Source organism: Anas platyrhynchos, chromosome 1 (genome assembly GCF_047663525.1).
Source record: "Anas platyrhynchos isolate ZD024472 breed Pekin duck chromosome 1, IASCAAS_PekinDuck_T2T, whole genome shotgun sequence".
Taxonomy (NCBI): Eukaryota; Metazoa; Chordata; class Aves; order Anseriformes; family Anatidae; genus Anas; species Anas platyrhynchos.
The window spans coordinates 20,767,677-20,794,341 of NC_092587.1; the positions used below are offsets into that span (position 1 = coordinate 20,767,677).

Genomic DNA, 26,665 nt, shown 5'->3' on the forward strand with positions numbered 1-26,665 from the left:
GCTCGGTTCTTGAAGGAAAGGCTGACAGCAGCAAAATTATAGTACCAAGAGGGACAGGCAGAAAACACTCTTCTGATTTATAATCAGATTCTCTTATTGTAACAAGCATTTCTTCATTGCTGGGCTACTTAGATCAGCTCATGTAATTTGTCACTTACTAGAAACTACTTCTCATTCTAGCTGACAAAGAAGGGTGTGTTTCCTCCCTATATTTAGTTAAGACATTTAACCACCAAATGCTGTGCAGAATCTTTTGAGGCACTATTTTAATTCATGTCTTAATACAAAAGAAATGCTATTCTGAAGGTCATCTCCTCTTCAGAAATGATCTATCTTGCCCCTCGAAGAGAGAGAAAAAAAAAAGGATGGTTTCAGGGATAAAATATGACACAGAATTTTAGATGCTCTTGATTCTTCGTGGGTTTCCCATACAAACTTCTGTGATCTTTGCAATTCACTCATATCCAAATGCATCCAAGAGATAAATGTGAGGTGTGGCCAGCTTTAAAATTATACAGTCCTTGAAGTAAGGCACCTCAACCAAAGAGGGTTTTCCAGGGATAGTCAAACTTACTTGCCCATCAGAGGATTTTGTTAGTAAAAATAATTAGACAACAGATCAAGCCAAAATATATACACTTAAGAATACTGGTACATAATACCTAACCATGAATGGTTATGGGAATGTTCAGGTAATGGAGGCATTGTATATTTAGCCACAATTAGTTGAAGCCAAGCATGCTTCTTTTCGGTAAAGTCAGACTCAGATTGGGACTCATCTCATTGCATTAATCAGAGAAATAGTTATCTTCAGAGAGCGATTCATCCAACTTAATTTAGGATAAGATGTTGTAGAATAAGAGAGATCACCCTCTTTAGGTATCTTTTTCGTTGACTGGGAGAGGTTTTTTTGAGATTTCCCTCCACATTTTGGATGTTCCTGATAAAAGAACAAAATCACCACCAACAACACTTTGGCAAGGGTTTCCACACCACCATACTTCATGTCTGGTGCCAAACAATCTAATTTCCCTTTGTATCTCCTTATGGCCAGAGAAGGAAATGCAAACACCTAGATTAGATGCACACTTACTTTGTTGTTATTTTTTGATCTTTATTTCTAAGCATAAAATGAGGTAATTCAGAGCAGTGTTTTGTGGACAAACATTTGTGGGAGGCATTATAATAGTATAGTGAAGGCATATATTAAGTCTCCTCTTTAAGCAAAACATTCTCAGTTCAGCAGGACTTCAGTTCAGCAGTGTCCTTAAATATATCTCAGAAAAACAAGTGCCTACATCCATTGCTTTTCTGCCAAGCCCTCAGCACATGCTTTAATCTCACCAATGAGAAAGAATCAGAAGTGCTTACAGACATCATTTATGCAACACCAGAACTGTGACACCTACTGAGTGAGAGGTGATCTTCTTCTATGTCCTGTTTCGCTAGATAGCTGAAGATAAAATCATATCCCACTAGCTAGGAGGTTTCACTGAACCAGGGACAATGAGGTTCTACTCAGTAATTACCACAGATCTAATGGCTAACAGCCCAGCAATAATCCCCATTTCCTAACACCTCAGCTCAGCTCCCTTCCCTCGACAAGCCTTTAAACTCCATAGAGCATATACAAGTGCAGGGTTTTGGCTTGTCACTGTGTAATTCTCTTACTGTCACACATAAATAAATGGGCAAATGTTATAAATAAAGGTCAACTGGAATGCAAAGCTGTAACTGCCTAGCCAATGTTTTATAAAAGCCTTCTCTCATTTACCCTCCAGCATTTTTTCCTGTGAGAGGGTTCAACAGATTATGTGACTTCTCAGAAAGTTCTGTCATGACTCTGACCTTTTATTATCATTGTTATTTGTAAAATATTTGTAAAAGGCAGAAGATGGTAAAGGTAACTGTGTTTAATATATATTTTTCATATTTTATAGCATAATAGGCAGGAAGCAAGGAGCCTACAGCTGATGTGAGTTCCCGAAATGTTTTCATAATTGGCAAGTAGACAATTGTCAAGTGAAAAACAGACTACCAGAAGTCAAAGGAGGGCATGACAGAATCCATTAAAGACAAAAGTTCACCATTACATTTGATTTTTTGTTGTTTATGCTTTTGTTTTTGGTGGTGGTGGTTTGTTTTGTTTTGTTTTTTTTTCATCTTGACTGACTTAAGGTCACTTAACTGATTGGTAATTTGACTATAGAGCTAATTGAAATAACTTTTATTTGACCCTCCTCCCAATCCTTTCAAGAAACACTCAGAAATGGCAGTCTTTCCTTGCAGATACAAATATTGTGTTAATCCACCCAAGAGAAATGGTTTATCCAACACTGACAGTCTGTCATGTCCTTATCTGACCTCATCAACTGTTAGTTCTAGGGGACTGCCAGAGGAATCAGTCAGTGCCTCTGTGATTGATTACAGTATTGATTTCTTTCTCTAAAAAGAAAGAAAGAAAAAGGGAAGAAAAAAAAAAAAAAAAAAAAAGGAAAAACCTGAAACCAAATGATCTGTCTTACCAACTACAAAAACATTTCAGAATTCTGTAAAAGAAAAGGCTGTGAGGCTGTGATCCTTTTCCTTTGATAAAAATACATAGATCTAGAGTGCCAAAGATTGAACAGGTATTTGGAGTCTGTGCATCACATCAGATTCTGGCTTTCTTTAGTTTTCTACCGCCTACTTTACTCCACTGAAAATATGCAACAGTCCTTTCTTCCAGCAGAACATATTAAGCTGTTTTTGAAACTGGTATTTCATCATATGCTGAGCATAAGCAAGGCAGATTGAAAACCTAGAAAAAGTATAATACTTTTCATGCCCCTAAAATAGCATAAAAGATCTTTAAAATGTTCTTAAACATGAAGATCAAAAAAAAAAAAAAGTTTACTTGCAAAGTAGTACAATAAGTGCTGTTTTCCAGTGTTATTATATGATTTAAAAATGATACCTAATGATAGTTCAAGATATAAATAATATTTTACAAATAGTCCTCTCCCTACCCCCCCAAAATAAACAAACAAACAAACAAAAACATGTATTTAACAGAATGCTTTAAGGACAAAAGCTCATCTTAATTCAAAATGGTTTCACTGCAATGCTTCATAAGACTTAATTATAGCTCACCATAATTTTCTTAATGTCTTCTTATTAAAACTTGTTTAAATATTAATAAGAATCAAAGAAAGAGGATGCAGATGGGTGCTAAGGAATTTGTTTCTTTGAGATTAGATCAATGACCTTATTACAATTCAGAAAAACTTAGTATGTTACTCCAGGTATTATGATTTGATTTTTTGCACTGTGAGCCACACACTTCATAGGTTGCTCATAACACATATTCTAGCTTTTCCCTTAATTATGAGATTCACGTGCAATTATTTTGGAAGGTTATAGTTGCCTTGCATATAGGTAACTAAGTGTGGTAATTTCTGGTAAATAGATTTTTCATTTGAAATTGAAGGCATCAAAATCAGAAATTTCATAGTAAAGTGGAAACATACACCTTAATTAAGTGTATGTTTAATTAAGTTTATTTTATATTTTTGACCTATGCGAATATAAATGATAAAATAAAAAGACATAAACATTCATGGATTACTTTATAATCTGTATTGTTATTCCTAAAAGAAAAAGAAACCTCTCCCCTTCCCCAGGAGAGCTAAAAGAAGCTGACATAACAGACACACAAAACATCAACTTAAGAAACAGATTTCATTAAGTGTGCTGCAAAAACAATATCTGAAGCTTGTACCCTATGGTATGTTGTAATCTCATGAGGCTAAAATATTGTAAAACACAGAGTTAAAATAATGTTTATTCTGTGCTGTGATGCAATTTAAATTTTAATTTTTAAAAAATAGAGCTTTAATTGTATCCAAACCATGAAATATGATAGCGTAAACTTTCCTCTCCAAAATGTGAACATTAAGCAACTCAGGACATGATCATTTAAAAAGGCAGATAATCATCCACCCTCATTGGTATTAATGAGGCTTTCTTATTACACTGGCAGTTGCATCAAATATGGCAGATTAGACCCATTGACAAAATGGATGCTTCTAGTTTCCAGCAGGGGATTAATATTGATTTTTCCTTTGAAGTCTTAAAAGCTTGTGATAAACAACCCAAGTCATTCAGAACAATAAAAATGATCATCTCCCAGACACTTGGTTGGGTTGACAGACATGCTACCAATTTTTACTGCTACACAGTTAATTTTCCCAAAAAATGGCACATGAAACTGTACAAAATATGGGAAAAACATATCAGTCACACATAGAAGTTATAGGAAATAAAATGAAAACACTCCTACTAATTGCACTGGAATATAAAACATTAGTTACATAACTGGTCTCAATAAATCTACAATGATGTAGGGGACTGTCATGACTGATATTCCTCTTGCTGAGTCCAGATCAAGGGCCCAAACATCAGAGGTGGTTTAGGGATTTAGGAGTGATCTGGAAAGGAAACTGTTCCTACCCTTTCTTCATATGGTTTCTTGAAACCAGCAAAGTCATCACAAAGGCAGGGGAAGAGTGACAGCTGGGTAACATAAGACCCCAATAAAAATAGGCTATTTAGTTAAAAATAGAAACCTAGTTTACACTTCTCTGTTGTGTTTTTTGTTTGTTTGTTTGTTTGTTTGTTTTAATTTCTCTTGTGGACAGCAAGCTGAGCAGAAGCCAGCAGTGCCCAGGCAGCAAAGAGCACCAACAGCCTACAGGACTGCATCAGCAGAGGCAGCATACCAAAGGACTATCTCCTCCCACTCAGCCTTCTTTCAACCACATCTTTGACCGCTGTGCCCAGGTTTGGTTGTCCAGTACAAGACAGACATCAATAGACAGGTGTGAGCTCAGCACAAGGCTGTCATGATGGCTGGAAGCTAGAGCACCTGTGAGGAGAGACAGAGGGAGGTGGCCTTGTCCAGGCTGGGGCTGAAATGGCTGCAGGTAGAACAAACAGCAGTCCCCCAGCACCTGCAGGGAGATTGTGGGAAGACAAACCAGGCTCTTTACAGTGGGACATGGTAGGCAAACGAGAGGCAATGTGCATAAGTTGGAACAAGAGATGTTCAAACTAGATAACGTTTTTCTTCATGAAGATGGTCAAGGATTGAAAGAAGCTCTCAACAGGGGTTGTACAGTCTCTCACCATCCTCGGGAATTTTCAAGATCTGACTGGATAAGGCCATAAGCCACCTGGGTCTGACTTCAAGCTGGTTCTTCCTGAGGTCCCATCCAGCCTGAACTCTCTCATGATCCTATCAAGTACGGCAGCAATGATTTTCAGGCCTGAGTCCAGAACAGTCACTCCAGTGGGTGCTAGGATACCCACTTTGGAAGCTGTCCCCTAAAACTGGTCAAGTTTCATATGCTCACCTCAAAACACACAAAACCTGTCCTTTCTTGTTCCGCCACAAATGGCTTGCAGCTTATACATTCTTGAATTGCTATAGTATATCCTAGGGCCCCAGTCCCACCCTATAGCCCTAGCTGGTGGGGCCATGTTATCAGCATAAAATCACATGCAGGATCCCAGCACTGTAGCAGTTTTACAGCTATGTACATAAACATTGAGAATGAACAAAAACATCCCTAAAAATATCTTGCTTATGTCTTGTTTTACCAATGACAGCCATTTTAACAGTCAGTAATCCACTGCATCATCCTGATTACCTTCAAAGATCAACAATGCAGATATGCATGCAAAACCTCAGACTGAAGTGAAAGGACTTGTAAGTCATAAAGGTACTTGAAATCTCACACACCCCAAGATCTGCATTCTGAGACTATTCTTAATTACATAACCACGGATCATTTTGTCTCAGAAAAAGAAGGAATTGAGTAACCCATAGGTAAAGAAAACGTATATAAATATTACACGGTGTTAGTTGTTAGAGACTCATGTTTCTACAGCACTGTCATTTTATATAGCATAACATCTAGCAAAACAATCTCACATTGAGAACCATGTGGGCTACGTTCTGACCATAAAAATATTCTTGGCTTCAGTAAGAATTATTTCAAATACAGCCTTTCACTTGCATGAATCACCACAAAGGAGTGGAGGATTGCTTTTCTGTTTCCTGTGACTTATTATTTTGATTTTGGAAAAAATGATCCCTTCATATTCTGACCTTGTAAAATGTTGAATGCATATAACCACTCCAATCACAAGACATGTCAAATAAAATGTGTGCCACAAGAGAGATACACAACCTCTGCAGGGAAAAAAAAAATAGACTGTAATAGATAACTAGTTAGTATCTATTTGTTTGAGATAAAATGGATGATATTTTGGTTTGAACAACATTCATAAAACTATTTAAATTGTGTCAGAGTTTCCAGAATACTAAGAACCCCTTGCATAACAATTTTTCAAATAAAACAAAACAGTAACATGCTTAGTAAATTTAAAATTGATCTGGTAGTTCAGGAGAAAGATAACAATCTCTACAGGAGTAATCGTTTCTTAACTTTTCATATCTAAACAACATAGAAACCTGGAGGAGGTATTTTTACTATTGATTTTTAAAGATTTTTGGTTGGTTGTTTTTTATCTTTTGATTTAGGGAATAACATTTTCCACATGTCAAACTAATGAATATAAAATCACACTTGAGGATTTTTCCTATCTTGTTCTCTTTTCCTGTTTTTGCATCTCAGATAGAATCTCAGATACACAGCTGGAAATTGTATGCTGCAGATTAGTCTCCAAAAAAATAAGTAGTGCAATGTAGGCATCTTTGCCTGAATTCCTATACAGCATCAGAGCAGTGTTAGAAATTATATTCTTCAACCGCCAGCTGTTCTTTGTATGGGCAGACCCCCAGCACGCTGACTCTGCCCCACGCTGCCTGAAAAATAACCTTCTGTGCAATAATGTCTGCAAAGATATATTGACAATCAGGAAAAAAATGGCTTCACATGATAATATTACCAGCTTGAAAGAAACATCTACTCTAAAATGCCATAAACTTGACAGCTTTATACCATCTGGCACCAAAAGCAATTAAATCTGATTCAATTTCTAAACTGTATCATTTGTATTTGGCTTTACAAGGAAAAATAAAACACTTTCTATAATGTCTAAAAAAAGTGGTCAAATCTTTTAAGTAAAGCACAGAAAGTTTTCTTTTTTTTTTTTTTTTTCTTTTTTGGATATAAGTATTCTACAATCTGTGAGATTTTTTCTTGGAGCAAAAGGAGTTCTGCAATGCACTATAATTATTGCTATTCTCTATACGTGCTAAAGTTGCTCTGACAGCTCTCGAATGGAAACATGACCTTCTGTTGGAAAGCATAAAAAATGTCCCAAACATTATTAATTGCAATATAATATTTTAGTGTAGTTAATTGGTTAATTTTAGTTTTCCAGACTATTTTGACAGAAATCAGAGAGACTAAACAGAATTTAGAGTCTAGAACAAGCATTTCTAGGAATTTTTGAAGACTGCAACAGATAAAATTGATTCTGCTTATATGCCATTGGTTTGAAACCAACCATTGATTTGTATGCTCTCATCATCACCATCAATACTGCAGCAGCTGAATGAGATTTTAAAGGGAAAGTTCTTCCTCTTAGGCAGGACATCTCAGTATCTTCACAGCTCATCCATAGCTCTAATCAGTATGATTCACATTGCTGTGATTCACATATGTAGCCAGAGTCAAAGCAGACTTCATGGTTTTTTTGCTCATCTATAAGAAAGCCTCTAGAGGAAAGTAAGGAGTAGTTTTGTTTTTTGGTGTTGTTGTTCTTGTTGACTGTGATTTTGTTGTAGTTTCCTCTGATATTTCAAAACAAAGATGATATGTGATTATTGGATTTTGGAACAACACATATCACTTTTTTCTGTAGGGATTTGTATTTGAAATGTGGTAATTCACTGCACTGAACACTTTAAACAGCTTCTCATAACTGAAAATATGTCACTTGTACCTTCTTGATACCGTATGTTGAGTTCTTCACGAAGTCTTTCTGCAACCTAGGAATGGACAAGTTGAACTATTATGCTTATAATTCTTGACTTGTGACTTCTATGTGGCTGAAGTACAAAGTCACTGTCTCTACACTTTTAACTGTAGAAAGTTCATTTTAAGATTGACTTAAAATGTGTAAGTTATAGGGAGAAAGTGCTGAAAATATGTCTTCTACCTTCACAGGTTGTAGCATCCGTCTTGTGTCAGTACTACAGTTGTAGCATGATCCTGCTTCAGTTGAATCTTTCTCTTCAGATTTTTTTCTCATTTATCTACTACTATTCCTTCTTTTCAGAAATTCCAGTGAGGATTAAAATAAAACTCCAACACAGAATGTATGTTTTGAATGCTGAAAATAAATTAGGTATGTATGGAACAATAAATTCTTTAATACATAGTACGTATCACACAATCTGTTGCAATGAGACAAATATATTAACCGGAAGAATAAATTCTCCCAGCTCTCCCAGCTTTTGTCACTAGCATCAGCGAAGTGTGCTCAGATTAAAACAAGAACAGAAACAAAAGCCAGTGTCTAATTTATCCATTCTGCATCTTTCTCTAAAAAAGAGATACAAGCTTCTATTTACTGTATCATACTCTATCCAGTCAAAAGTAGCCTAATCTAAATTATGTGCATAAACCCTTATGTTTGTGGTGGTTTTACCGTGCTGGGCAGCTAAACCCCACAACTGATGTCTCACTCCCCCTCTTTTAGATGAGGAGGGGGAGAAGTAAAGCAAAGAACAACTCACGGGTTGAGATAAGGATAATTTAATTAAAGGGAAATAATAATAATAATTAAATAATTATTAATATGCACTAAACAATTTAACTAAAAGGAAATAAAAAGGGAAAGGGGAAAAGGGAGGGGGAAAGGGAAAAATAAAAAGAAGGGAGGAAAACAAACAAATAAAATAAATGAAGGCTATATGGAAGTGCAGAGGAAAGAAGTTACTCTCTACTTCCCACAAATGAGTGATGATTGACCACGTCCTTGAAGCAGGGCCTCAACGCACATAGCTGGTGTTCGAGAGGAGGACCCACATTTTCCCAATGAGAGCCCATCCCTCCCCTCTTCTTCCTGTTTTCACTTTTTATTGCTGAGTGTGACATCACATGGTATGGAATATCCCTTTGATTGGTTTAGGTCAGCTGCCCTGGTGATGTTTCTCTCCTCACTTTTTGCCCACCCCCTAGGAGGGTTAGAGAAAGGCCCGATGCTGTGCCACTGCTGCTCAGCAGTAGACACAACACTGGTGTGATAACACTGCTGTTCTAGCTGCAAGTGAAGAGTACGACACTGTATGGGCTGCTGCCGGGAAAGTTAACATTCCAGGCAGACCCAGTACAATGTTTTTGTGAGGTGATCCCAGCAACCTTTGCAGTAGCTACCTCTGGAGCTATTCAAATGGCAAACTAAGGACACTTGGACCAACGCAGATATTATTGAGGTATCACAAAGATTACAGACAAGTGTACAGTTCATCCCATCTAACTTCCAGTTGATGGAAAGAGCACGTAAATCTAAGGAGTGATCTGCTTCATCTGCAACTAGGCAGATATACCCTAGAACCCATTTTTTCCTCCTGAACCTTAAAAGGTTAGAGATTTTGGGAGGTCTGATTTGGGTCACATAGATCATAGAATATCTGAGTTGGAAGGGACCCCCAAGGATAATTGAGTCCAACTCCTGAATCCTCCCTATCTTCCCGTAGAAAGTAGATTTATATTAACATTCTTTCAGGCTGCTTGGAGCCAGCTAGTCCCAGATGCAAAACACTGAAGAAGGTGTGCTGAGTGGGCCTTCTAAAATAGCCAGATGGCTTTGGTACAAATTAGCAAATCTCACCAAAATGTGACAACTGAATATTTCTGTTCTAGGTGCCATGGAAATGTATACAAGGAAGTACAGTTCTACTGGAATTGTCTATCAAATGCAATTGTAAATCATGTTAAATAATACCAGAAGAAAGGAAAGGGAGTCAGTCCTATAAATTAATCATCTGTAACCTTCTTTAAGATTATTGTAAATGCTACACTTTATTTCCCCAAATTAGAGCTGAGTTAAAATAAGAGGCAAGACACTCCGGGATTCCAAGGTCACACAAGCAACTCTTCCTGCCATTTAATGCCTATTATGTTAATTCAGCAATGTTTGTTTTATTTTGTTTTATCCTGTTATCAGCACAGTGAATGTGTTCCATTCAAAACTGTTACTATAGGAACACTATGGTAACATTAAAATTTTTCTTTTCTTTTGGATAAAAATATCAGAAAATTGATGGATAAGTTGTTTGGTTAGAACAATAGGGCATTTGATATTTAATCCACTAGCACTTAATAAGAAGTATTCCAAGTAATGGCACAGCACTATTATCATATCACTTAGTAAAATGGCAGCAAATTATTGTATTATTCACATCTCGTTGGGTCCATGCTATTATCACAGAGATGCCTTTAAAGATGACATTTAACATACTCGTTTTACACAGTAAAGTGGTTAAAAGCACATTCAAATTTTAAAATGTTTCTGATCTCTTGACAGCTCACCGAAGCATTCTGTGGGCCCCCCTGCCTCTCCAGTTGTTAACTACAGCTCTAAAACTTCTTATAATTATGAACATTGCAGTCACACTAAATTAGACTGACAGATGAAATACTGATTACTAAGGACTTATTAAGGACTACTTTGCAACCAATTATGCTGACATTTGACTTGATTTGACAGTTGAATTGAGTGGAAGATTCCTCCAAAACAGTAGAGAAGAATTTAATTTATATCCTCATCATTTTAAGATAATTGTTTGGGGCAGATTCATTAATATACCACTACAAAATTTATTTTTATCTCATCTTGGAGCACCTATGATTTAAGTGATAGACAAATCATAAAAGCATGGGGTCTTATACGCATTCATTCTCTCATATTTTGAGATTTGGTGACTGCTACCATGGGGTGTCTGACAAAAATAAATAAATAAAATAAAATTAAAATAAAATAAAATAAAATAAAATAAAATAAAATAAAATAAAATAAAATAAAATAAAATAAAATAAAATAATTTAATAAAGTTTAAAAAATAATTTAATAAAGTAATAAATATTTACTGCCAGCTTCCAGGAATTTTCACTGACCATCAAATTCAGCAAAATAAAAATATAATTTCAAGTCATTCAATATTTTTCCTTTAAAATGATCAAAATCATTAAATAAGATTACACCTAATTTTTAGTGTTGTAACTTTGTTGCACCATTACATGCAAATTCACTGTCATTATATTGTTTCCCAGTAATTTCTAAAATGTTTCTGCAATTTAGTGAATTTCACCTGGAAATTCTCTGAAACGCCTACTCCATCTTTTTTAAATGTGCAAATAGGAATTAACAGAAAAATATTACCCCTTACTTTAAACTCAACAGGTATAATTTATAAATTATAATTTATAATCAGGAACGAAGTTTGCTTTAGCAGAATAGTGACAAATATTGATTCCCAAGAAACCTTCTCTGAAAGACGTGAACTGGCACAAACATGGGAAATGAAGAGAGGAATTTTCCTCAGTCAAATATGTTATGCCAACTAACTGAAGACAAAAGCATAAAGCAGATCTTTTCAGCCACCAAAGATTTAAGACAGATTATCAAAGCATTTTTGAGTCTATTCTAGGATGCAAGAAACTTCACCAATCTGTCACAAATTCATAAATTAATGGCAAATAAATTAGGTAGTGTTTGCCTATTTTTATTTTCAGTTGTTGCCTTTTGCACTGTGCAAAATTACGCAGAGAAAAGAAATTGAGTAGATTCAAAAACAAACAAACAAGGAATGATTCTGCTCCATGTAAGGTACCGATTCCGTGCATGCTTCCTTGACCAACCAAAATGAATGAGAATTGGTATCATTGACACAATAAATGAAAATAAAAGAGTCCAGAGTTTGTATTAGATAGTTAATATTCTTCAGTTTTAAATATAATTGGTTTTATAGGAGTCGTTGCTATTTCCTGAAGTAAGGTAAGACACAAATATCAAGATGACAAGGTTTTCTCATAGGACGTCATTTCAGTTCTTTCATTTCTTGTCTCAGAAATCCAATAAATGGAAATAAATCTTCTTTAATACCAAAAATACCAATATTTTTTCCAAAATACTTGGCTTGGCTATATGATTCTAACCAGTTAAACTCTTTCACGGAACAGAATAGGCAAAGGAGGCTGATCCACAATCTAAATTCTAGGAAAAAAAAAAAAAAAAAAAAAAAGGTTTTACATAGTACTTGGGTTTACTCCCAGATTAATGTGAGACATCATCAGCATTACTGCTTGTGTACCGCTTGTGTGTGTAACACACACACAAAATGTGGATTCTGAATCTATTATTCCAGCACCTTTCTGAAAATGGGGTGGGAAAGGAGGAATGGGTGTTGACTGAAAGTGATTGCTTCAAATTAATTATATTGAGTGAAAATAAAGTTTCTGGAGTAGGCTAAAAAGTATTTTATCTGCCAGCATCTAAGTGAAAAAAAATATGTGTTTTTCCTGCCATAGTAAATTTCGTCATTCACACAGCAGAATCACAGCACAATAGGATATTTTTTCATTTACTTCTTATTCTAAGCAACCAGTTCTCTTCTTTGGAACACAGGGTAATATATTATCACATATATATAAAAAAAAAATTCTTACCTAGAATTTCTGAAGTAAAAAGCTGAAGGGTGTCAGACCATGCCAAGATGAGGATTTTCCTCTGTGCATCCTGAATAGCATTCCATACCAAATCTAAAATAAATAATAAATACAAATAAAAAATAAATAAACAAATAAACAAATAAATAAAAATAAAATAAAGTAATTAAAATAAAATAAAATAAAATAAAATAAAATAAAATAAAATAAAATAAAATAAAATAAAATAAAATAAAATAAAATAAAATAAAATAAAATAAATCTGGTTAGTTTTAACTAGATTTCAAGGAACATAGACTATTCTATGCCCCCAAAATAATCTTTTGATCCCACAGGAGAAAAAACTGTTGAAAGACATGCAAGTGGTAGAAATCCATAGGCTAGAGGAAGTTTATCATTGAGATAAGTGAAGAATGTCCCAGTCATTTCAAAATCTATTGCATCATGTGCAAATATCTATTTGTCTTGTGGAAGTCAGTCTTAAAAAGAAAGTGGATAAATTATGAAGAATGATCACCTTCTAGCTGGTATGAAATGCTTAATCTTCTTTCTGTTGTCACTATATTAGTTTGCTAGTGCATCAAGCTGTAGATGACAAATTAGCTATACTTTAGGATGCATTGGTTACATATCAGTCTATTTGAAGAAGACACAAAAAAAAAAAAAAATTCATTTGCAATTTTCTCTAAAATGAATACAATCAAATAGTTAATATAAAGGAAAAAAAATCTTTTTGTATTGTAAATGTTGAATGAATAATAGTCTTCTTTGCTGTAGTATCTGGAAACTTATCAATATTCTGACTTTTTATTCCTTGTATTTCTCCAGGTCTTGTGCTACAATCCTACAATCAAATAAAAGAAGGATTACAGCAATTTTCATCTGTTGAAGCCCACTATCTCTGCTGAATCAGCTAAATCACTTCCCCAAAGATGTACAGTCTTTATAAGTAACTCCACATACAGAACCTTTTTCTACATGATTGGTTTAGCTTTGAGAAGGTGTAGGACTTTCCCCCACTGAGAAAGATATCCTTTGATACTAGCAAGTACTCAGCAATTGCACAGAATAAAGGGTGCACATTAATCAGTATAGCCAATTAAGTTTTTCCAGAAACGAATTTAAACATTTTGACTAAGGTCAAACTTCTATTAAGCAGTTTACTGGGCATATTGCCACTTTCTTGTAATTGAAAAACAAACAAACAAAATTCCATTTACATAGGAAAATTCTTAATTCGATGTTATGCATCCAGAGCTGTCCTCTTTAGAGGACAGAGTTTATCACAGGCCAGCAGAAGGAGAGAGAGAATTTCACTGAAGCCTTTCGTTAAAACACTGTAGAGCAAAGCACTCAACGCAGGGAGCTGCATATCTGGCATTTCCTTGACAGAGCCTGCAACACAAATAACCCAGCTAGTACAGGCTGAGTGGCAGGGAGATATCTTTTTAACCTCATCTGCCATTTTAGTCAGATGCAAAAGCCACACTGAAAACTAACAAATGCAATGTACATTTGGTCTACATGTCATATCCCACATTCCATCAGAAGCTTCTCTATGGCATTGTCTCACTTAAGTGATGGGTTGCTTATTTGGTAATGGGCACTGGTGTGTCCTTATATATATCATCACTGAATATTGCAAAACTAATGCATCCATTTGGTGTTTGCTGATCACATTATTGCAGTGGCTAGCAATTTTAAAGGTAAACATGATTTAGACATTTTTCATACAAAAATAAAGATATTTTTTCCAACATACTCAGTATTTTCCTTTCCAGACACCATCTCTATGTACTCTTCTGAAAAAAAATAAAATTAAAATTAAATCACCAGTACTATCCCCAAAACAAGATGTGTTTTTGCTATTTTGAAATTACCTATGTTTGAGACCAGTATTTTGTGCCAGCATAAACTCATGTTTTTGCAATAAATTGTATGAAAAAAAATCAATAAATCTGAACTAGGTAGAACATGTTGTGTTACTGTTTGACATTGCAAGGGGAACTCTAATTCTAGATGAAGGAGGAAGAAAATAACCACACTTCTCATCTTTCAGTTCTTGGTACTTCACAGTGGATAGAATAATCGTTCATGCAGTCCTGAACACCTACTTCAGTAATAGTTGTTCCTTCCACTTTCCACATGCTTGCACAAGGGACTACACTAACTATAGAAAGCTGATTTTTCACTATGGAAGCAAATGTCTGATGTATTTAGTCTGAAAGAGTAAGCAAAGAATATGGCCTTACCACATTTCTGTATAAAATCCACAAAATCACAACTGCCTAGCTCTTTAATAGGTGCACAAATTAACTGTGTGTACACTCAAGCCTCAGAAAGAAAAACATTTATGATGAGATGATGATAAGATCAAAAAGATAAGTTAAAGTGATAGTTTGTCAGATTAATATATATTTTTAATCATTTTCAGATGCATTAATCATCCACTGATGTACAAAAGTGTAGTGTGTTTTTTTTTCCTTTAAGGCCAAGTAACTTAGGAGACATATGCAACTACATTAAAAGGTATATACATGATTTTGCAACTACATTCACATATTCAGTCTCTGAGCATGCAAACAACACAAACTTTGAAGAAACAGATTGCCATCACTCTCATAAAGCAGAACACTACCACCTTCTTTTTCTTGGTTCAGTGAACTATTGAGTTTTTTTAAGTTATTGCACAGAAAATTTAGACTGTTCAGGAAGAGACAAATGCTGTCTCTTCACACACAAGTTAACAGGATGTGTCCTTTCAGCACGGCATTTATCTATTCTGGTATAAGATTTATATTTTAGAAAAAATTATTCAAGGAAAGATAGTAGGAGTGATCATTTCTACATCTGTTTGATAGATTTTTAATCCTTTCTGCAATAACTACTTTAATGATCTCTTCTTTGAAGATTTTAACTTTATTAAACTGAATCCAAAAACACTACACTTAAATTGGATTTTCTATGTAGGCTATATAAAATCAATACTGATTTGTTCAGATACATTACTATCCAATAAGTGCTATGCAATTTAATTTTTGTGTTTTATATAAGCCAAAGTCTTTAATTCAGCTTTAAAATAATTAGATGACTGTTCTATTTGATGGCTCATGTTACCTAAACAAAATGATAAGACAAAATGTGGCATTAGTCTTTATGTTCTTGATGATTTAAAATATTTCTATCGTTAGCTCTCAGAAGTATAACTAGGTATATATATGTAAATAGCTAGGAGAATAAATTGCAGGTCCTCAAGCTCACAAACAGATAGAAAATTAGCAACTAAATGTCCTGTTTGGTGATGCTCAAGTTGGAATTTGGGAAAGAACAGAAATGTTTGGGGGCGCTGTGTTTTTCATCTGGTAAGCTTATTCAAAAAAAAGAAAGCTTGTTGTATTAGTAATAGGAGTACCAACCTCTCCATGAGAAAGTATAAATGTTCCACAATGGAAACTTATGTAATGAAGGCAATAATTTCTTCTAAGCCTGGAAAGTTCTCATGAATTTCATCTGTAAATTAAACTAGTACCAAACTTGGCTTCTGAAGTATGCTGCCAGAAAAAAAAAAAAAAAAAAAAAATCAGACGCCAGTATTATGGACAGTTTACAAACAGTTTCAATTTGCAGTGGGTTGGAACCAGAAGTAAGAGAGGACAATCAGAACTGCCAAAAATGTGAACAGTCTTACTGAAGCAGGATTTGGGGCCGTATTGTTCCCAGTTATTGCCTGGCACATTTTCAGCTGCTGATATGATTTATCATGCTTTTCTCTCTGTGCATCAGAGTGAGGAATGGCACACTGTTTTCACTCATCACCAATGCCTCTCAAATTATAAATGCACAGGATTCAATAGACTCTGATCTTCTACAGCATAATGTAAACAATGCTTTAAGCCATGCTAGCTCTTATTAAACCCTCGTACATTTCTCAAGATTTAAGTCATGCCCCATTACAATACCATATCTTAAGTTGCTTATAAATTTACCAGTCTTTAACCACTGAATTGGAAAAATTCCCTTATGAGTGTCTGTTTCAGGATAGAAATGTATCTCTTGAAATTTCATAACAGTACTTCAGATATTTCTTAAAGGAAAATAATATATTATTTTATGTATACTAAAAATGTTGCTAAACAGGGTCTTTCTGTAGCTGAGGGTTTGAATCTTTGGCAAGGAAAGTCTTCTCCTGTCCCCTTATGTCTTCCCGTGTTTCCATGAAAAATTGCCTTTTGCCTGAGCTTCAACACTGAGAACAGCCTAGAAGATGTTGGAGATGTAGGACTAACAAGAAAGCAAGTGGCTGAGATCAAATGAGTAGTCCAGGGTGTGGAAAGTGTAAGGAAAAATTTATATATATATAAATTTTATAAATATATAAACTTTATAAATTTTTATATAATAAAAATTATATATATATATAATATTTTTTATAAATTTATATATATATAAATCAGGAGGGCAAATAGGATAAATAAGATGAAAAATTTGGACATGAAAAGAAAGTAAATGGAAATTGATAGAGGATTCCATTGCTGTGATGGAGTGACAGGGAAGGGGAAGAAGACATTTGATTTGTTATTCGATTAGGCATCCAGAGGAGAGATAAAGATAGCTAGACAATAGGAACTATGAGGAGAACTGAGGAAATGGGAATAAGAGAATGAGAGAGTTACTGGAAGAGGTACATGTATGTCCCAACACTCTCTTTCCTAGAGCTTGCAGTCGCACCTGGGTTTCCTAGTTTTTCCTTAGGACCACACTCTTAGGCAAGGGTCAGGAGTACATCACATGGCAAATACAGCCCAGGGTTATGCTGTCAAATAAATCTGTTCTTTGCCTCTCATCCTGTCAGTGTACACCTCTGAGAAGAATATGACTTTATACTCTCCATACAGAAAAATGTTGTAAAAGTACTTAGAGCTGTATAAGTTTATTTAAATAATAATAATAATAATAATAATAATAATAATAATAATAATAATAATAATAATAATAATAATAATAATAATAATAATAATAATAATATGTCTGTAATAGCCCTTTGAATCAAGCCTCCCTGGTTATATCTATTCACTGCCTTTATTGAATGGTCTTAAGGGCTTAGAACCTACCTTGCTACTATCTACTTTGTCTCCTATCAAGAATATGCTTTGTTAATATTTCTGATTAGCTCAGAAGTAACCTAGATTAATTATAAGATTACAGGCATCTAAACTGGATGACATGAATGCTATCAAATGTCTTAATCTACTTCAGTAAATAAAACATGTCTACTCTTTGATCCTAATGCCCACTGGCAACATGCAACTTGCTTCCCTAGAGCTAAACTCTCTTCTCTTCCCATCATAGGATAACTTCTCTGTCTGTTGAGAACAGTCCTCTGCTATTGAGACACTGGGTATTTGAAGCCAGGTCAAACCAGTGCTTGACTCTATATTGTGGTTGTCTTTGGTTTATTAGTGTGGTTATGACTGTATTAACAGTATAGTCATACGATAGCACATGACTGTCAAAGAGTGGCAACAATTTCTTCCAGGTCTTACTAGAAGAGCTGATGTTTCCTGTTTCAAATGAATAAATAGGTATCTTTCAGATAGGAAGTCATGTACCTTTTAAGGGTAATATGAATTCATGGATACAAAACTAGAGAGCACCCATTTCATTCAGAGAGCACCCATTGCATTCATGATTGGCTACCTCAGATACATAGCCTATGTGCTCAGTTTTTCATCTGTGAGATAGAGAATAGCTCTTCTTTCTGCACAGACACGGTGAAACAGACTTATTACTGTCTAGAAAGCACTACATATCACATTGATAAGCACAACTGAGAACTCCAGAGGGGATCTTCAGTAGTGTGAAATAAATGAGAGGCCAGACATTGAAGAATGATAACAATATACTGAATAACTGTTCAGTCAGCGAACACTGAGTGAGACAGAGATCTTATAAAACATAATGTGTTCCTATAATTAAGGGCTGTGTAAAGTGCACACACAGAAAGAGTAGTAAAATATGCAAGACAACCTTATTTCCAGAATTTCAATAACTTTTGAGCCTTTCCTGGCTTCTATCCTTAACAGGCTTCTAACATACTTTTTATTTGTAATACTCTGCTAATCTAACACTTTCTTAAACTCAAAGAGCTTGAGCAAGAGCTATAAACCATCTGGAGCAGTTGTAAAGCACATTATTGCCAAGAAATCTGAAGTACATCCTATCCCATTCCATGTCTGCTCCGCATCAGCTTTAAGGCTGCATGACTATAGGAGAATACATGCCCTAATTAGCCAATAACACTTCATGATGCCTCCTAGATTTGGAGTCTTTCCACCTACGTCCAAAATTCGTTAATATGTCAACATTCAACTATTACTAAAGACTTGAATGAAAAGAATAATAGCAGTATGTCCTGTGGTGGTTTTACTGTGCTAGGCAGCTAAACACCACAACTGCTCTCTCACTCCCCCTCCTTAGATGAGGAGGGGAAGAAGTAAAGTAAAGAACTCACGGGTTGAGATAAGGATAATTTAATTAAAGGGAAATAATAACAATAATTACTATTATTAAGGAAAGACTATTATTAACTAAATAATTTAACTGAAGGAAAAAAAAAAAGGAAAGGGGAAAAGGGAGGGCGAAAGTGAAAAAAAAGGAAATAATAAACAAACAAACAAAACAAATAAAGACTATGTGGAAGTGCAGAGGAAAGAAATTACTCTCTACTTCCCACAAATGAGTGATGCTTGACCACATCCTTGAAGCAGGGCCTCAACTCACATAGCCGGTGTTCGGGAGGAGGACCAACGAGAGCCCACCCCTCCCCTCTTCTTCCTGTTTCCACCTTTTATTGCTGAGTGTGACATCACATGGTATGGAATATCCCTTTGGTTAGTTTAGGTCAGCTGCCCAGGTGATGTTTCTCTTCTCACTTTTTTGCCCACCCCCTAGGAGAGTTAGAGGGAGTCCTGATGCTGTGCCAGCACTGCTCAGCAGTAGACACAACACCGGCGTGATAACACAGCTGTTCTAGCTACAAGTGCAGAGCACAGCACTGTATGGGCTGCTGCAGGGAGAGTTAACATCCAGCCAGATGCTTTAAGATGTAGTGATCTGCTCCTTACACATGGGCCCATTCACAACCTGCTTTTATCTGCCTTGAAAGGAAAATATTGCTGACTCTTTGTAAGGTTTAACTCAGAACTGAACCTGTTATGTGACCTACCTGTGTGTTATTTACAAGACAGTGGCATGTAGTCCAGATAAGAGAAGTATGTATCATTTTAATTTTTCCATTTATAAAACTCTTTTTTTTTCTTGGATATTAATCATATCAGAATGCTCCAACAACATATAATACTACACAGGCAAAATCAGGAGTTGAGGATAGCCATTGTAAATCACAAATGTAAATCTCACAAGTTAGAGTACTATCTATGGACAGTATGTAGGAACACAAGTAGAAAATACAATTTTTTATCAAATATACTACCTTCTGATAAATTGGTATTGGGACTAAAAGGTGACTGAACTGTAATCATTCTAAGACGTGTTTTACTTTAATAATGAGCACTGATGTGTTTCAGATTTGATCTTTAAACCTTCATCACATAAAGTCATATGTGTTAATGATGGAAAAGCTATGATGTTGTAGCAAATACCTGCATTTCAGCCTATCTTAGTTGACACTAAGTATCATACATTTTTGACAATCCAGCTGTGTGAAGACACTATATTTCCTCTTCATATTGTCATTTTACCTTTTTATTTATACCACAACAGTAGTATATAAACCTACTTATGAACAGTTAGCTAACCTAAAAAATAAGTTTTGTCCAGGTTTTTCAAACTGATTTAGAGCTCATTCCTTGAGAAAGTCCCTACTTGAAAAGCTTTATTAGTGTAAATTAATTTTATGAACACAGCAAGAGAGCAATCTCTTTCTTAGACAAGTCTCTTTTAACTAGAGATACTCTTTCCTCTGGGAAATGCTTGTGTCATTCAAGGAATGATTCACTTCACCTAATTTTAGATGATTAAGAGTTAAAATCTCAGTGTCTAAAGGAAGATGCAGGCCCTTTGAAGAACGCATGTGACTTGCAGAGGAATGCAAGGTATTTCACATACTTCAGGCATTTGTAATATAATGCGTAACATAATGTAACATAGAGCTGCTACACTGGAAGAGCCCAAAAGCACATCTAATCCAATATCCTCTCATGTCTCCAAAATCAGATGCTTGAGAAGGGGTTCCAAAAAACACAAGTTATATTTGATCTACGTAACCTGCAGGCCTCTAGCTACCAAGGGTTCAGTGTCTCAAGAAGACAAGGTCTCAAGAAGATGGATGTTTTGTATGTGCTTAGTGATTTCCTTAACTTTTTTCCCAAGTAACTTCACCAGGCTGACCATGAACTTCTGTAAGCTTTCAGTGCACCCAAATATTGTGGCAAGGCAATCTTAGCTAGACCTTGTGAAAAAACACTTTTAGGTGTTCAATCGGTGTCTGCCTCCTAATTTTATGTAATGAGTCCTGGTACATTCAAGGGAAGGAGTTTAGTCCCAATACAGATTCTCCATGCCTCTTATGATTTCACAGATCACTATCATGTTACACTTGAATTTGTTCTGCCAGATCTTCAAACTCAGAAAATGGAGATGATTGTATTAACACATATGCTAAGCTTGAACCATGCCTGTCAGCAGCATTTATGAGCTCTGATGCGTTAACTTTTCAAAGTGACCAAAGCAAGCTCTCAAATAACCTCAAATGCATGGCAAGAGCATATTCCCAGATTTTTAGGGAAAGACTAAAAAAAAAGAGTATAAAAAAAGAAGAGAAAAAAATATTCTCTAAACAAAGGAGTGTATTTTTTTCTTTTTTTTTTTAAGTTCAGGGTATTGTTAATACATACAAACAGCTTCATCTACTGGTGCATAAAAGAACTGGTCACATTACTCATAAGTCTGTAGATTCAAGACAGAAGAATTATTTCTTAGCTGAATATGTCTGAATGGTACCTTTATGCAACTTTGATCATAACAAGTCACATTTCTGAAAAATATATATGTTAGATCTGAATGAAGCAAAGCCAGCACAGACCCTGGCATCCTGTGACTACTATGCCTATTGTTAAAGATATTTCAAGAGTTGGCTGGGTCAGTGGAGGCTTGCTGATGGAGATTTATTGGAAAAATACCAAGGCTTTAGACTCCAGGTGATGTGGTACATGCACTTATACCATGCAATGTGATCAGAAAAAAAAAAAATAAAAAAATAAAATAAACAGACTGCTTTTGCACCCTTGGCAGATGTCGCTGTTCTCAGATGCCAGAACAACTTTTCCAATCCAAGTGTAAATTAGATTAGCATTGGAGTGGCTGTAGTTTAGGCCAACAAGCCAGAGTGCAAATACAAGAAAATACAAAGGTGGCATAAAAACACATTTTTTTCTTATTCATTTGTAATGGCTATATCTCAGCTTGAACAAAAAATCAAGACCACAGCCTGTGCAGTAAGGAACAGGAGTTGACTCAGAGCTCAAATCCCAAAACAGAGGAACATAATATCAGTCGTGTTTTTTTTTGCCATTGAGCACCTTTCTTGCCCATTCTGTATGCTCATTAGCTGGCACTACAATACTCAGTTTGGATAAAAAAATAAGACTAATGAAACATTGTGGAGCTGAAAGCTTTCATTTTTCCAAGAACCGTGCTCCTTCTTAAGACATTGGAATGCAGTAGCGCAGCCATGCACGGATGTTTTAATATACCTCTGGGAGAACAAGGTTTTCCTGGCAAATCTATCTCTTTTATAAGAGCCACAGTGAGCCCCTCTTCCTTCATTAGGTGGGAGGAGTGGGGTGCACATTTTCACTGAGCCCCAAGCATCTCACGTGGAGCGTAGACAGCCTGACAAGTTTTATGGTTACTTTGGTCTCACTTATCACAATGAGCCTTATGAGTCTTATTCTATAGAGGCACTTGGAGATCATTTTGCAAGCTTGCACACTCTGTCAACATGGAAAAAGCCAAATAAAATACGTCTGTTTCAGGTAATGGTCTTAAATTAGAGGAGTCATAACAGACTCTAAGAATCAGTGTGAGTTCTTCATTCATATAAAACAGTTACAGGGTGACCTGATTCACAACAAATCCTGGTTCTCTTACGGCAGAGGAATATATAATTATTAAAAAAACTGGAAGTAGCAAGGATTAAATTACGTTGCCAGAGCAGCTTGTTTCTAAAGGGCTTATTACAGGCATGAACCGCAAACCTGTGATTTTTCTTTTTTCACATGAATTGATGTCATAATGAGGTTTAAATGGAGACTCGGTGTCTACCCTGCCTCCCAAAGGAGAGGGGTTCCCCTCTACCCTGGGCATAGTGCCTCCTTCTGCTGTGCTACTTAATGCAAATGTAAACAAAAAGGAGAGTCAAACCATGAGAGCTGAATTCATTTCCAACTGGCTGTCATGGATTTTCACTTTGGTCTCTTCATGGTTCACAAGGGTACCTTTCAAGTCTGGTTTATACAGAGGATGCTTATATGATAAAAGGGTACAACCTAAAGCAGAAATATAGTACTGATTGTGAGGTGGAAACAAATCTGCTTATAGAAGCAATCTATGTGGAACCTTGGTTGTAGAAATCTTTAACACTTCTGTTTTTGGAACAAATGAGAATATAGCAGGAAATCTCAAATGAACAGCTATTTTTTTCTACCAGTCCTGAAAGCTAATGCTTTATTATAAATCTGTCCTTTCCAACACATATTGCATCCCCTCAGGGCTAGCTCCACTACGTAGGCAGATTAAGTGGTTGCCTATGGCAGCAAAATGTTAGGCATAGCAAAATGTTTAGTGACTGTTTATTGTGTGACCATAAGCTGGGTGAAGCAGACATTTTCCAGTGTGTTGAGGGCTACAAAAACCCTGGAGACATCACCAGCTTCCCTGGTTCTTCCACATACAAGTGAGCAATAAAAAATGTGCAAGGTTTCACAGCAAGGAAATTGTTTTTAAATTACAAAATCAGCGATAGGGAATAGCAAAAGCCTGTACATTTTAATAAGAAAGATAAAGAGAATATTGAGAAATTGGATGCTGTAACAAACTGATTAGCGTGGTTTGTACTCTAACCTTCAACAGAGCCAGAACTGTCATTTGTATGTCAATCTATTAAGAGCTACAGGGTCATCACCTTGAACTTTTAGCCATGGAGCATTAAGGCAGCTGCTGAGTATTTGAGAAGGCACTTGCCAATCCCAAAGTGGAATGAATATAAGTATGAATGTTTATTCATGCTAAGAATCTGACCACAGGGACTTTTACTTACTACACTTCCTTTAAAAGAAAATTGAGTCACCTATTAAGGATGTATATTAAAATATTTTCTTAATAGAGCAAATGTTAAATGTAGACAAAGGATGACCAAAGACAAGAACACAGAAGCAGGGCAAAAGAGGATATATTCCTCATGTAAGAGCATCTGCTCAGTCTCCAATCCCAAATCTGCTTCTCATAATATATTCCACAACTATGCTTGGCTTATACCTGAAGCCAAGTTTTGATCTGTGTGGCCATGGGAATGCTGAATCAGACCAAAGCACTAGCCTCCAGCACTATACACCATGCTCAGCACTCCATCCATGACAGATCTTTCTACATATACAAGTATGTTGGTTATGAATTTTATTCAGTAATTAACTGGACAGTGACTGCATCACCCAGAACAGGTTACCAGCATGCCAGGGAACAGCCATGACATTTAAGAGTGTGATGTGGGACAAGATGTAGGGATTTAGGTACAGAAAGACATCCCAACTTAGAGGTAGTACAGATCCCCAGGACAAAGAGAATTTCCAAACACCTACCTTTCAGGCCAAAATAATTAAATGTCCTTTGGATTTGCTGGGAGATGGAGTCCATAAGAAGCCATTGATGTAATGAGCCATACGCAGGGCTGTTTGAGTTACGACAAGCCCCTAGGACAGAAATAAGGTTGTTTTAAGAGCAGGCAGGGATGGACAATTCTAAATAAGGCCTGAAATGAACAGGCTCCTTGAAAAGTAAGTATTGTACACTGACTGCTTTCATACTACTATCTAGGCGTTTCAGGCTTCATTTCTTAAATGGCACAGACTGATCGCGAACAAAGGAATTAGAGAGTGGGTTGGTGGTGAAGTTGTTTGAAGTATAAAATAAAAATAACAGCAAATCAGAACAGAGAGCTTTGAACAAAAAATCAGTCAAATCTCCTAAAACTGGAGTTATCAGTGAAAAATCCCATTAAAAATATCTAGTAATTTCAAAAGTAACTTCTTCAGACAAAAAGGCAAGCAGAGTAAAGCACAAGCACTCTTTCTCCCAAAGGATTATTAAATCAAGGTTGGCTGATTTGTGGTTTCTGCTTTCTTGTAGCTCCCAGGAAGCCCTCAGCAGGGTTGCTCAGGCTGAACCATAGGATGTGGAATGAATAAACCATCAACATGGTGAAGACACAGTGGGACATAACTGCTTGCCAGTTCTGTTACAAATGGGATGTGGAATCCCATGGGTGCTGTTTTTCTCCACTCTGGCATTTTTGAGTTAGTCTTCTGGATCATGTGTGACTTCTGGATCATTGCTGTGTAAAGATTTTAATGTGTGACTTTTGGAGTCAATAAATCTACTGTAGACATCACCAGTCAGCAAACAAATAGCAACTTTTCTGCCAGTATTTAGCTAATTATTTTATTCACAAATAATATACTATTCCCTTGACCTGCTTCAACAACTGAATTTTTGTCACCTTTCATCAGCCTAACTATCACATATAAATTATTTTTGCTCAGATGTGCAGGTGCAGTGGTAGCAGTCAGTGTTTTGCTGTGGACATCAAAAAGGTCAAGATGACACTTAAGTATGAAAGTTTTGCCTTGAAAGCTCTGTCCAGTAACATCTGCATGCATTTGTTGACTGCTTCAAAGTAAAATGATTTTAGAATATTGAATCTGGTTATCAGAAATGTGTTGTTACTCTTCATACATATCATTTTCACAATTTGTAGTTTTTTCACTGAATACAAAGTCTTGAAGAAATGCACTCTTTAAGCCAAGTGGGTCTGTCTATGGATAAAGCTGATAGTTTATGTTACATGTATGTCGTAATGTCAATAGTCTAAATGTTTGCCAGAAAAGAAGGTGATTACAATCAGAGTGATTTCAGGGAAATAAAAATATTAATGAATGAAATAACTAAATTAAAAGAAATAAAATTATATTTTATTATCAACATATTTTGCTTCTATATTCTATCACTTTCTAAATGAACTTCTGAACTCTTATTTCAGATTTTTTCTCCATCTGTGTCATAAATCTAAGCAAGTAAAGGATAAAAATGGTTACATAATTGCTACAGATTTACATTTATAAAAAGAAAAAAAAAAAAAAAAAAGGTAATTCAGCTTAAATTAATGTTTTCAGATCACCTAAATTTATTAATACAGGATTTTGCCAAAACTATTTTATAATTTCTGTTTCACCCCGTCTTGGCCTGAAATTCATTCTCATTACTGGTTTATTTACTGGACTTAAAAATTGTATATTCTTCTATCTCTAGTTCTGAGGAGTCACAGACTTGCTTTGGATCTACACACCCGGCTCTGAATGAACCTCTTTGGAGGTAATAGAATCTTTTCTGAATGCCATTAACCTCCTTGCCATAAAAATTCTCCACCAGAGATGAAAATTTCAGCTATAAAAAATGTTGGGTGAAGGAAATTATAGTTTTATGGCCCAACTTTTATGTATCAAGTTCAAATTCACAAAACTGATTTATTTTTATTTTAACCTACCCCCTTCATGAGATCCAGACCACATATGCAGGGCACTTTAATTTCTATCCTTTCGCAGAATCTGAAACCCCCTAGGAACAGTTCATGTGCACTCATTATGCATCTCCAGGGCACACAATTCAAACAAGAGCTACCTTGTGCT

The 26,665-nt window shown here is 35.6% G+C and overlaps 1 long non-coding RNA gene across 1 annotated transcript in view; it reads right to left on the reverse strand.

Annotated features, from left to right (window-relative positions):
• LOC140001419 (uncharacterized) overlaps positions 1-24,675 on the reverse strand; it is a 96,671-nt gene extending 71,996 nt beyond the window's left edge. The window contains exons 1-2 of the long non-coding RNA XR_011806638.1: positions 24,563-24,675; positions 12,687-12,779 (exon numbers count right to left, since the gene is read on the reverse strand). This is a non-coding gene — a long non-coding RNA (uncharacterized lncRNA). The remainder of the gene's footprint in view (positions 1-12,686; positions 12,780-24,562) is intronic.
• Between the last annotated feature and the right edge of the window lie 1,990 nt (positions 24,676-26,665).